Below are 7,500 nucleotides of genomic sequence, written 5' to 3'. Positions count from 1 at the left end.
CCATCCAGGTACTAACTAGGCCCGACACTGCTTAGCTTCTGAGATCAGACGAGATCAGGCACATTCAGTGTGGTGTCGCCGTAGGCTCTGGGCCTAGTGAGTTTTGTACTTTTAAGCATCTAGTCGGCTAGACCTTGCAGTTTTAAAAGGCAATTGAGAAAGGGCTCACTTCCTGAACTTGGAGCACAAAAAAGCCTACAGCACCTGGTATTCCCAGGCGGTCTCCCATCCAGGTACTAACTAGGCCTGACACTGCTTAACTTCCGAGATCAGTCGAGATCGGGTGCATTCAGTGTGGTGTGGCCGTAGGCTCTAGGAATGCTAAGAATATTACTCTTATGCATTTGCATTTAGTAAGCTAAGCCATGCAGCCACTTGCAACATGATACCACGCTCATCGCTCGATCAGGCTCGATCAGGCGAGATATATAAGACTGGTGGGCCCATTCAGGACTCCTATGTCTGGTAGGATAACTTTAATTCATCCATCCTGTGTCTGTTGCAGGGAGGTGGAGAGAACAATCAACACAATAATGGTTTTCTTTCATGCCTCTTGAAGGACTCAATATTCTCTGTACTGCATTACATGTGAAAGTCGATTTATTACCCATGAACACACTACCTGTATGCTAATTCTATGTAAAAAGGTAGCTCCAGCCCTCATGATGTTGTCCAACATTTCCGCTATAAAACGGGATACAATTATTTTGGAAACATACCAAATTTGAAAAATAATTGAGAAGTTGCGCAATTACTAATCATGGAGCACAAAAAAGCCTACAGCACCTGGTATTCCCAGGCAGTCTCCCATCCAGGTACTAACTAGGCCTGACCCTGCTTAGCTTCCGAGATCGGGCGCATTCAGTGTGGTGTGGCCGTAGGCTCTGGGCCTAGTGAGTTTTGTACTTTTAAGCATCTAGTCGGCTAGACCTTGCAGTTTTGAAAGGCAATTGTGAAATGGCTCACTTCCTGAACTTGGAGCACAAAAAAGCCTACAGCACCTGGTATTCCCAGGTGGTCTCCCATCCAGGTACTAACTAGGCCCGACACTGCTTAGCTTCCGAGATCAGACGAGATCTGGCGCAATCAGTGTGGTGTGGCCGTAGGCTCTGGGCCTAGTGAGTTTTGTACTTTTAAGCATCTAGTCAGCTAGACCTTGCAGTTTTGAAAGGCAATTGAGAAATGGCTCACTTCCTGAACTTGGAGCACAAAAAAGCCTACAGCACCTGGTATTCCCAGGCGGTCTCCCATCCAGGTACTAACGAGGCCCGACACTGCTTAGCTTCCGAGATCAGACGAGATCGGGCGCAATCAGTGTGGTGTGGCCGTAGGCTCTGGGCCTAGTGAGTTTTGTACTTTTAAGCATCTAGTCAGCTAGACCTTGCAATTTTGAAAGGCAATTGAGAAATGGCTCACTTCCTGAACTTGGAGCACAAAAAAGCCTACAGCACCTGGTATTCCCAGGCGGTCTCCCATCCAAGTACTAACGAGGCCCGACACTGCTTAGCTTCTGAGATCAGACGAGATCGGGCGCATTCAGTGTGGTGTGGCCATAGGCTCTGGTTCTTGTGAGTTTTGTACTTTTAAGCATCTAGTCGGCTAGACCTTGCAGTTTTGAAAGGCAATTGAGAAATGGCTCACTTCCTGAACTTGGAGTACAAAAAAGCCTACAGCACCTGGTATTCCCAGGCGGTCTTCCATCCAGGTACTAACTAGGCCCGACACTGCTTAGCTTCTGAGATCAGACGAGATCAGGCACATTCAGTGTGGTGTGGCCGTAGGCTCTGGGCCTAGTGAGTTTTGTACTTTTAAGCATCTAGTCGGCTAGACCTTGCAGTTTTAAAAGGCAATTGAGAAAGGGCTCACTTCCTGAACTTGGAGCACAAAAAAGCCTACAGCACCTGGTATTCCCAGGCGGTCTCCCATCCAGGTACTAACTAGGCCTGACACTGCTTAACTTCCGAGATCAGACGAGATCGGGTGCATTCAGTGTGGTGTGGCCGTAGGCTCTAGGAATGCTAAGAATATTACTCTTATGCATTTGCATTTAGTAAGCTAAGCCATGCAGCCACTTGCAACATGATACCACGCTCATCGCTCGATCAGGCTCGATCAGGCGAGATATATAAGACTGGTGGGCCCATTCAGGACTCCTATGTCTGGTAGGATAACTTTAATTCATCCATCCTGTGTCTGTTGCAGGGAGGTGGAGAGAACAATCAACACAATAATGGTTTTCTTTCATGCCTCTTGAAGGACTCAATATTCTCTGTACTGCATTACATGTGAAAGTCGATTTATTACCCATGAACACACTACCTGTATGCTAATTCTATGTAAAAAGGTAGCTCCAGCCCTCATGATGTTGTCCAACATTTCCGCTATAAAACGGGATACAATTATTTTGGAAACATACCAAATTTGAAAAATAATTGAGAAGTTGCGCAATTACTAATCATGGAGCACAAAAAAGCCTACAGCACCTGGTATTCCCAGGCAGTCTCCCATCCAGGTACTAACTAGGCCTGACCCTGCTTAGCTTCCGAGATCGGGCACATTCAGTGTGGTGTGGCCTTAGGCTCTGGGCCTAGTGAGTTTTGTACTTTTAAGCATCTAGTCGGCTAGACCTTGCAGTTTTGAAAGGCAATTGTGAAATGGCTCACTTCCTGAACTTGGAGCACAAAAAAGCCTACAGCACCTGGTATTCCCAGGTGGTCTCCCATCCAGGTACTAACTAGGCCCAACACTGCTTAGCTTCCGAGATCAGACGAGATCGGGCGCAATCAGTGTGGTGTGGCCGTAGGCTCTGGGCCTAGTGAGTTTTGTACTTTTAAGCATCTAGTCAGCTAGACCTTGCAGTTTTGAAAGGCAATTGAGAAATGGCTCACTTCCTGAACTTGGAGCACAAAAAAGCCTACAGCACCTGGTATTCCCAGGGGGTCTCCCATCCAGGTACTAACGAGGCCCGACACTGCTTAGCTTCCGAGATCAGACGAGATCGGGCGCACTCAGTGTGGTGTGGCCGTAGGCTCTGGTTCTTGTGAGTTTTGTACTTTTAAGCATCTAGTCGGCTAGACCTTGCAGTTTTGAAAGGCAATTGAGAAATGGCTCACTTCCTGAACTTGGAGTACAAAAAAGCCTACAGCACCTGGTATTCCCAGGCGGTCTTCCATCCAGGTACTAACTAGGCCCGACACTGCTTAGCTTCTGAGATCAGACGAGATCAGGCACATTCAGTGTGGTGTGGCCGTAGGCTCTGGGCCTAGTGAGTTTTGTACTTTTAAGCATCTAGTCGGCTAGACCTTGCAGTTTTAAAAGGCAATTGAGAAAGGGCTCACTTCCTGAACTTGGAGCACAAAAAAGCTTACAGCACCTGGTATTCCCAGGCGGTCTCCCATCCAGGTACTAACTAGGCCTGACACTGCTTAACTTCCGAGATCAGTCGAGATCGGGTGCATTCAGTGTGGTGTGGCCGTAGGCTCTAGGAATGCTAAGAATATTACTCTTATGCATTTGCATTTAGTAAGCTAAGCCATGCAGCCACTTGCAACATGATACCACGCTCATCGCTCGATCAGGCTCGATCAGGCGAGATATATAAGACTGGTGGGCCCATTCAGGACTCCTATGTCTGGTAGGATAACTTTAATTCATCCATCCTGTGTCTGTTGCAGGGAGGTGGAGAGAACAATCAACACAATAATGGTTTTCTTTCATGCCTCTTGAAGGACTCAATATTCTCTGTACTGCATTACATGTGAAAGTCGATTTATTACCCATGAACACACTACCTGTATGCTAATTCTATGTAAAAAGGTAGCTCCAGCCCTCATGATGTTGTCCAACATTTCCGCTATAAAACGGGATACAATTATTTTGGAAACATACCAAATTTGAAAAATAATTGAGAAGTTGCGCAATTACTAATCATGGAGCACAAAAAAGCCTACAGCACCTGGTATTCCCAGGCAGTCTCCCATCCAGGTACTAACTAGGCCTGACCCTGCTTAGCTTCCGAGATCGGGCACATTCAGTGTGGTGTGGCCGTAGGCTCTGGGCCTAGTGAGTTTTGTACTTTTAAGCATCTAGTCGGCTAGACCTTGCAGTTTTGAAAGGTAATTGTGAAATGGCTCACTTCCTGAACTTGGAGCACAAAAAAGCCTACAGCACCTGGTATTCCCAGGTGGTCTCCCATCCAGGTACTAACTAGGCCCGACACTGCTTAGCTTCCGAGATCAGACGAGATCGGGCGCAATCAGTGTGGTGTGGCCGTAGGCTCTGGGCCTAGTGAGTTTTGTACTTTTAAGCATCTAGTCAGCTAGACCTTGCAGTTTTGAAAGGCAATTGAGAAATGGCTCACTTCCTGAACTTGGAGCACAAAAAAGCCTACAGCACCTGGTATTCCCAGGGGGTCTCCCATCCAGGTACTAACGAGGCCCGACACTGCTTAGCTTCCGAGATCAGACGAGATCGGGCGCATTCAGTGTGGTGTGGCCGTAGGCTCTGGTTCTTGTGAGTTTTGTACTTTTAAGCATCTAGTCGGCTAGACCTTGCAGTTTTGAAAGGCAATTGAGAAATGGCTCACTTCCTGAACTTGGAGTACAAAAAAGCCTACAGCACCTGGTATTCCCAGGCGGTCTTCCATCCAGGTACTAACTAGGCCCGACACTGCTTAGCTTCTGAGATCAGACGAGATCAGGCACATTCAGTGTGGTGTGGCCGTAGGCTCTGGGCCTAGTGAGTTTTGTACTTTTAAGCATCTAGTCGGCTAGACCTTGCAGTTTTAAAAGGCAATTGAGAAAGGGCTCACTTCCTGAACTTGGAGCACAAAAAAGCCTACAGCACCTGGTATTCCCAGGCGGTCTCCCATCCAGGTACTAACTAGGCCTGACACTGCTTAACTTCCGAGATCAGTCGAGATCGGGTGCATTCAGTGTGGTGTGGCCGTAGGCTCTAGGAATGCTAAGAATATTACTCTTATGCATTTGCATTTAGTAAGCTAAGCCATGCAGCCACTTGCAACATGATACCACGCTCATCGCTCGATCAGGCTCGATCAGGCGAGATATATAAGACTGGTGGGCCCATTCAGGACTCCTATGTCTGGTAGGATAACTTTAATTCATCCATCCTGTGTCTGTTGCAGGGAGGTGGAGAGAACAATCAACACAATAATGGTTTTCTTTCATGCCTCTTGAAGGACTCAATATTCTCTGTACTGCATTACATGTGAAAGTCGATTTATTACCCATGAACACACTACCTGTATGCTAATTCTATGTAAAAAGGTAGCTCCAGCCCTCATGATGTTGTCCAACATTTCCGCTATAAAACGGGATACAATTATTTTGGAAACATACCAAATTTGAAAAATAATTGAGAAGTTGCGCAATTACTAATCATGGAGCACAAAAAAGCCTACAGCACCTGGTATTCCCAGGCAGTCTCCCATCCAGGTACTAACTAGGCCTGACCCTGCTTAGCTTCCGAGATCGGGCACATTCAGTGTGGTGTGGCCGTAGGCTCTGGGCCTAGTGAGTTTTGTACTTTTAAGCATCTAGTCGGCTAGACCTTGCAGTTTTGAAAGGTAATTGTGAAATGGCTCACTTCCTGAACTTGGAGCACAAAAAAGCCTACAGCACCTGGTATTCCCAGGTGGTCTCCCATCCAGGTACTAACTAGGCCCGACACTGCTTAGCTTCCGAGATCAGACGAGATCGGGCGCAATCAGTGTGGTGTGGCCGTAGGCTCTGGGCCTAGTGAGTTTTGTACTTTTAAGAATCTAGTCAGCTAGACCTTGCAGTTTTGAAAGGCAATTGAGAAATGGCTCACTTCCTGAACTTGGAGCACAAAAAAGCCTACAGCACCTGGTATTCCCAGGCGGTCTCCCATCCAGGTACTAACAAGGCCCGACACTGCTTAGCTTCCGAGATCAGACGAGATCGGGCGCATTCAGTGTGGTGTGGCCGTAGGCTCTGGTTCTTGTGAGTTTTGTACTTTTAAGCATCTAGTCGGCTAGACCTTGCAGTTTTGAAAGGCAATTGAGAAATGGCTCACTTCCTGAACTTGGAGTACAAAAAAGCCTACAGCACCTGGTATTCCCAGGCGGTCTTCCATCCAGGTACTAACTAGGCCCGACACTGCTTAGCTTCTGAGATTAGACGAGATCAGGCACATTCAGTGTGGTGTGGCCGTAGGCTCTGGGCCTAGTGAGTTTTGTACTTTTAAGCATCTAGTCGGCTAGACCTTGCAGTTTTAAAAGGCAATTGAGAAAGGGCTCACTTCCTGAACTTGGAGCACAAAAAAGCCTACAGCACCTGGTATTCCCAGGCGGTCTCCCATCCAGGTACTAACTAGGCCTGACACTGCTTAACTTCCGAGATCAGTCGAGATCGGGTGCATTCAGTGTGGTGTGGCCGTAGGCTCTAGGAATGCTAAGAATATTACTCTTATGCATTTGCATTTAGTAAGCTAAGCCATGCAGCCACTTGCAACATGATACCACGCTCATCGCTCGATCAGCGCTCGATCAGGCTCGATCAGGCGAGATATATAAGACTGGTGGGCCCATTCAGGACTCCTATGTCTGGTAGGATAACTTTAATTCATCCATCCTGTGTCTGTTGCAGGGAGGTGGAGAGAACAATCAACACAATAATGGTTTTCTTTCATGCCTCTTGAAGGACTCAATATTCTCTGTACTGCATTACATGTGAAAGTCGATTTATTACCCATGAACACACTACCTGTATGCTAATTCTATGTAAAAAGGTAGCTCCAGCCCTCATGATGTTGTCCAACATTTCCGCTATAAAACGGGATACAATTATTTTGGAAACATACCAAATTTGAAAAATAATTGAGAAGTTGCGCAATTACTAATCATGGAGCACAAAAAAAGCCTACAGCACCTGGTATTCCCAGGCAGTCTCCCATCCAGGTACTAACTAGGCCTGACACTGCTTAACTTCCGAGATCAGACGAGATCGGGTGCATTCAGTGTGGTGTGGCCGTAGGCTCTAGGAATGCTAAGAATATTACTCTTATGCATTTGCATTTAGTAAGCTAAGCCATGCAGCCACTTGCAACATGATACCACGCTCATCGCTCGATCAGGCTCGATCAGGCGAGATATATAAGACTGGTGGGCCCATTCAGGACTCCTATGTCTGGTAGGATAACTTTAATTCATCCATCCTGTGTCTGTTGCAGGGAGGTGGAGAGAACAATCAACACAATAATGGTTTTCTTTCATGCCTCTTGAAGGACTCAATATTCTCTGTACTGCATTACATGTGAAAGTCGATTTATTACCCATGAACACACTACCTGTATGCTAATTCTATGTAAAAAGGTAGCTCCAGCCCTCATGATGTTGTCCAACATTTCCGCTATAAAACGGGATACAATTATTTTGGAAACATACCAAATTTGAAAAATAATTGAGAAGTTGCGCAATTACTAATCATGGAGCACAAAAAAAGCCTACAGCACCTGGTA

At 46.6% G+C, this 7,500-nt stretch overlaps 20 non-coding genes and 5 pseudogenes across 20 annotated transcripts in view; all 25 read right to left on the bottom strand.

The window, feature by feature from the left end:
- The window catches only part of LOC138541592 (5S ribosomal RNA), a 119-nt gene extending 33 nt beyond the window's left edge, over window positions 1-86 (bottom strand). Inside the window, exon 1 of the ribosomal RNA XR_011289594.1 lies at window positions 1-86. This exon is cut by the window's left edge and continues 33 nt beyond it. This is a non-coding gene — a ribosomal RNA (5S ribosomal RNA).
- Window positions 87-192: 106 nt separating this feature from the next.
- On the bottom strand, window positions 193-311 carry LOC138538413 (5S ribosomal RNA). Its single transcript, XR_011286514.1, has one exon. It is a non-coding gene; the product is annotated as a 5S ribosomal RNA (ribosomal RNA).
- Window positions 312-774: 463 nt separating this feature from the next.
- Window positions 775-883, bottom strand: LOC138544988 (5S ribosomal RNA; annotated as a pseudogene).
- A 106-nt stretch (window positions 884-989) lies between these two features.
- Window positions 990-1,108, bottom strand: LOC138537966 (5S ribosomal RNA). The gene has a single exon (XR_011286083.1). It is a non-coding gene; the product is annotated as a 5S ribosomal RNA (ribosomal RNA).
- Window positions 1,109-1,214: 106 nt separating this feature from the next.
- Window positions 1,215-1,333, bottom strand: LOC138536948 (5S ribosomal RNA). The gene has a single exon (XR_011285104.1). It is a non-coding gene; the product is annotated as a 5S ribosomal RNA (ribosomal RNA).
- A 106-nt stretch (window positions 1,334-1,439) lies between these two features.
- On the bottom strand, window positions 1,440-1,558 carry LOC138541603 (5S ribosomal RNA). Its single transcript, XR_011289605.1, has one exon. It is a non-coding gene; the product is annotated as a 5S ribosomal RNA (ribosomal RNA).
- Window positions 1,559-1,664: 106 nt separating this feature from the next.
- LOC138539625 (5S ribosomal RNA) lies at window positions 1,665-1,783 on the bottom strand. Its single transcript, XR_011287689.1, has one exon. It is a non-coding gene; the product is annotated as a 5S ribosomal RNA (ribosomal RNA).
- Window positions 1,784-1,889: 106 nt separating this feature from the next.
- On the bottom strand, window positions 1,890-2,008 carry LOC138548872 (5S ribosomal RNA). The gene has a single exon (XR_011292666.1). It is a non-coding gene; the product is annotated as a 5S ribosomal RNA (ribosomal RNA).
- A 463-nt stretch (window positions 2,009-2,471) lies between these two features.
- LOC138547121 (5S ribosomal RNA) lies at window positions 2,472-2,580 on the bottom strand (annotated as a pseudogene).
- A 106-nt stretch (window positions 2,581-2,686) lies between these two features.
- Window positions 2,687-2,805, bottom strand: LOC138537442 (5S ribosomal RNA). Its single transcript, XR_011285576.1, has one exon. It is a non-coding gene; the product is annotated as a 5S ribosomal RNA (ribosomal RNA).
- A 106-nt stretch (window positions 2,806-2,911) lies between these two features.
- On the bottom strand, window positions 2,912-3,030 carry LOC138537621 (5S ribosomal RNA). Its single transcript, XR_011285751.1, has one exon. It is a non-coding gene; the product is annotated as a 5S ribosomal RNA (ribosomal RNA).
- Window positions 3,031-3,136: 106 nt separating this feature from the next.
- LOC138539624 (5S ribosomal RNA) lies at window positions 3,137-3,255 on the bottom strand. Its single transcript, XR_011287688.1, has one exon. It is a non-coding gene; the product is annotated as a 5S ribosomal RNA (ribosomal RNA).
- A 106-nt stretch (window positions 3,256-3,361) lies between these two features.
- LOC138541981 (5S ribosomal RNA) lies at window positions 3,362-3,480 on the bottom strand. The gene has a single exon (XR_011289973.1). It is a non-coding gene; the product is annotated as a 5S ribosomal RNA (ribosomal RNA).
- A 463-nt stretch (window positions 3,481-3,943) lies between these two features.
- On the bottom strand, window positions 3,944-4,052 carry LOC138546133 (5S ribosomal RNA; annotated as a pseudogene).
- Window positions 4,053-4,158: 106 nt separating this feature from the next.
- LOC138547651 (5S ribosomal RNA) lies at window positions 4,159-4,277 on the bottom strand. Its single transcript, XR_011291483.1, has one exon. It is a non-coding gene; the product is annotated as a 5S ribosomal RNA (ribosomal RNA).
- A 106-nt stretch (window positions 4,278-4,383) lies between these two features.
- On the bottom strand, window positions 4,384-4,502 carry LOC138550808 (5S ribosomal RNA). The gene has a single exon (XR_011294553.1). It is a non-coding gene; the product is annotated as a 5S ribosomal RNA (ribosomal RNA).
- Window positions 4,503-4,608: 106 nt separating this feature from the next.
- LOC138539623 (5S ribosomal RNA) lies at window positions 4,609-4,727 on the bottom strand. Its single transcript, XR_011287687.1, has one exon. It is a non-coding gene; the product is annotated as a 5S ribosomal RNA (ribosomal RNA).
- Window positions 4,728-4,833: 106 nt separating this feature from the next.
- LOC138538412 (5S ribosomal RNA) lies at window positions 4,834-4,952 on the bottom strand. The gene has a single exon (XR_011286513.1). It is a non-coding gene; the product is annotated as a 5S ribosomal RNA (ribosomal RNA).
- A 463-nt stretch (window positions 4,953-5,415) lies between these two features.
- LOC138546132 (5S ribosomal RNA) lies at window positions 5,416-5,524 on the bottom strand (annotated as a pseudogene).
- A 106-nt stretch (window positions 5,525-5,630) lies between these two features.
- LOC138547650 (5S ribosomal RNA) lies at window positions 5,631-5,749 on the bottom strand. The gene has a single exon (XR_011291482.1). It is a non-coding gene; the product is annotated as a 5S ribosomal RNA (ribosomal RNA).
- A 106-nt stretch (window positions 5,750-5,855) lies between these two features.
- LOC138548560 (5S ribosomal RNA) lies at window positions 5,856-5,974 on the bottom strand. Its single transcript, XR_011292357.1, has one exon. It is a non-coding gene; the product is annotated as a 5S ribosomal RNA (ribosomal RNA).
- A 106-nt stretch (window positions 5,975-6,080) lies between these two features.
- LOC138542368 (5S ribosomal RNA) lies at window positions 6,081-6,199 on the bottom strand. The gene has a single exon (XR_011290351.1). It is a non-coding gene; the product is annotated as a 5S ribosomal RNA (ribosomal RNA).
- Window positions 6,200-6,305: 106 nt separating this feature from the next.
- Window positions 6,306-6,424, bottom strand: LOC138538411 (5S ribosomal RNA). The gene has a single exon (XR_011286512.1). It is a non-coding gene; the product is annotated as a 5S ribosomal RNA (ribosomal RNA).
- A 475-nt stretch (window positions 6,425-6,899) lies between these two features.
- Window positions 6,900-7,018, bottom strand: LOC138537508 (5S ribosomal RNA). Its single transcript, XR_011285641.1, has one exon. It is a non-coding gene; the product is annotated as a 5S ribosomal RNA (ribosomal RNA).
- Window positions 7,019-7,482: 464 nt separating this feature from the next.
- The window catches only part of LOC138543392 (5S ribosomal RNA), a 109-nt pseudogene continuing 91 nt past the window's right edge, over window positions 7,483-7,500 (bottom strand).

The sequence above is a fragment of the Ambystoma mexicanum genome, unplaced genomic scaffold, assembly GCF_040938575.1.
Source record: "Ambystoma mexicanum isolate Mex_15411 unplaced genomic scaffold, UKY_AmexF1_1 Mex_scaf10, whole genome shotgun sequence".
NCBI classification, from domain to species: Eukaryota; Metazoa; Chordata; class Amphibia; order Caudata; family Ambystomatidae; genus Ambystoma; species Ambystoma mexicanum.
Note: the sequence above shows the minus strand (reverse complement) of the source record. Positions and strands in the feature narration are given on the sequence as shown.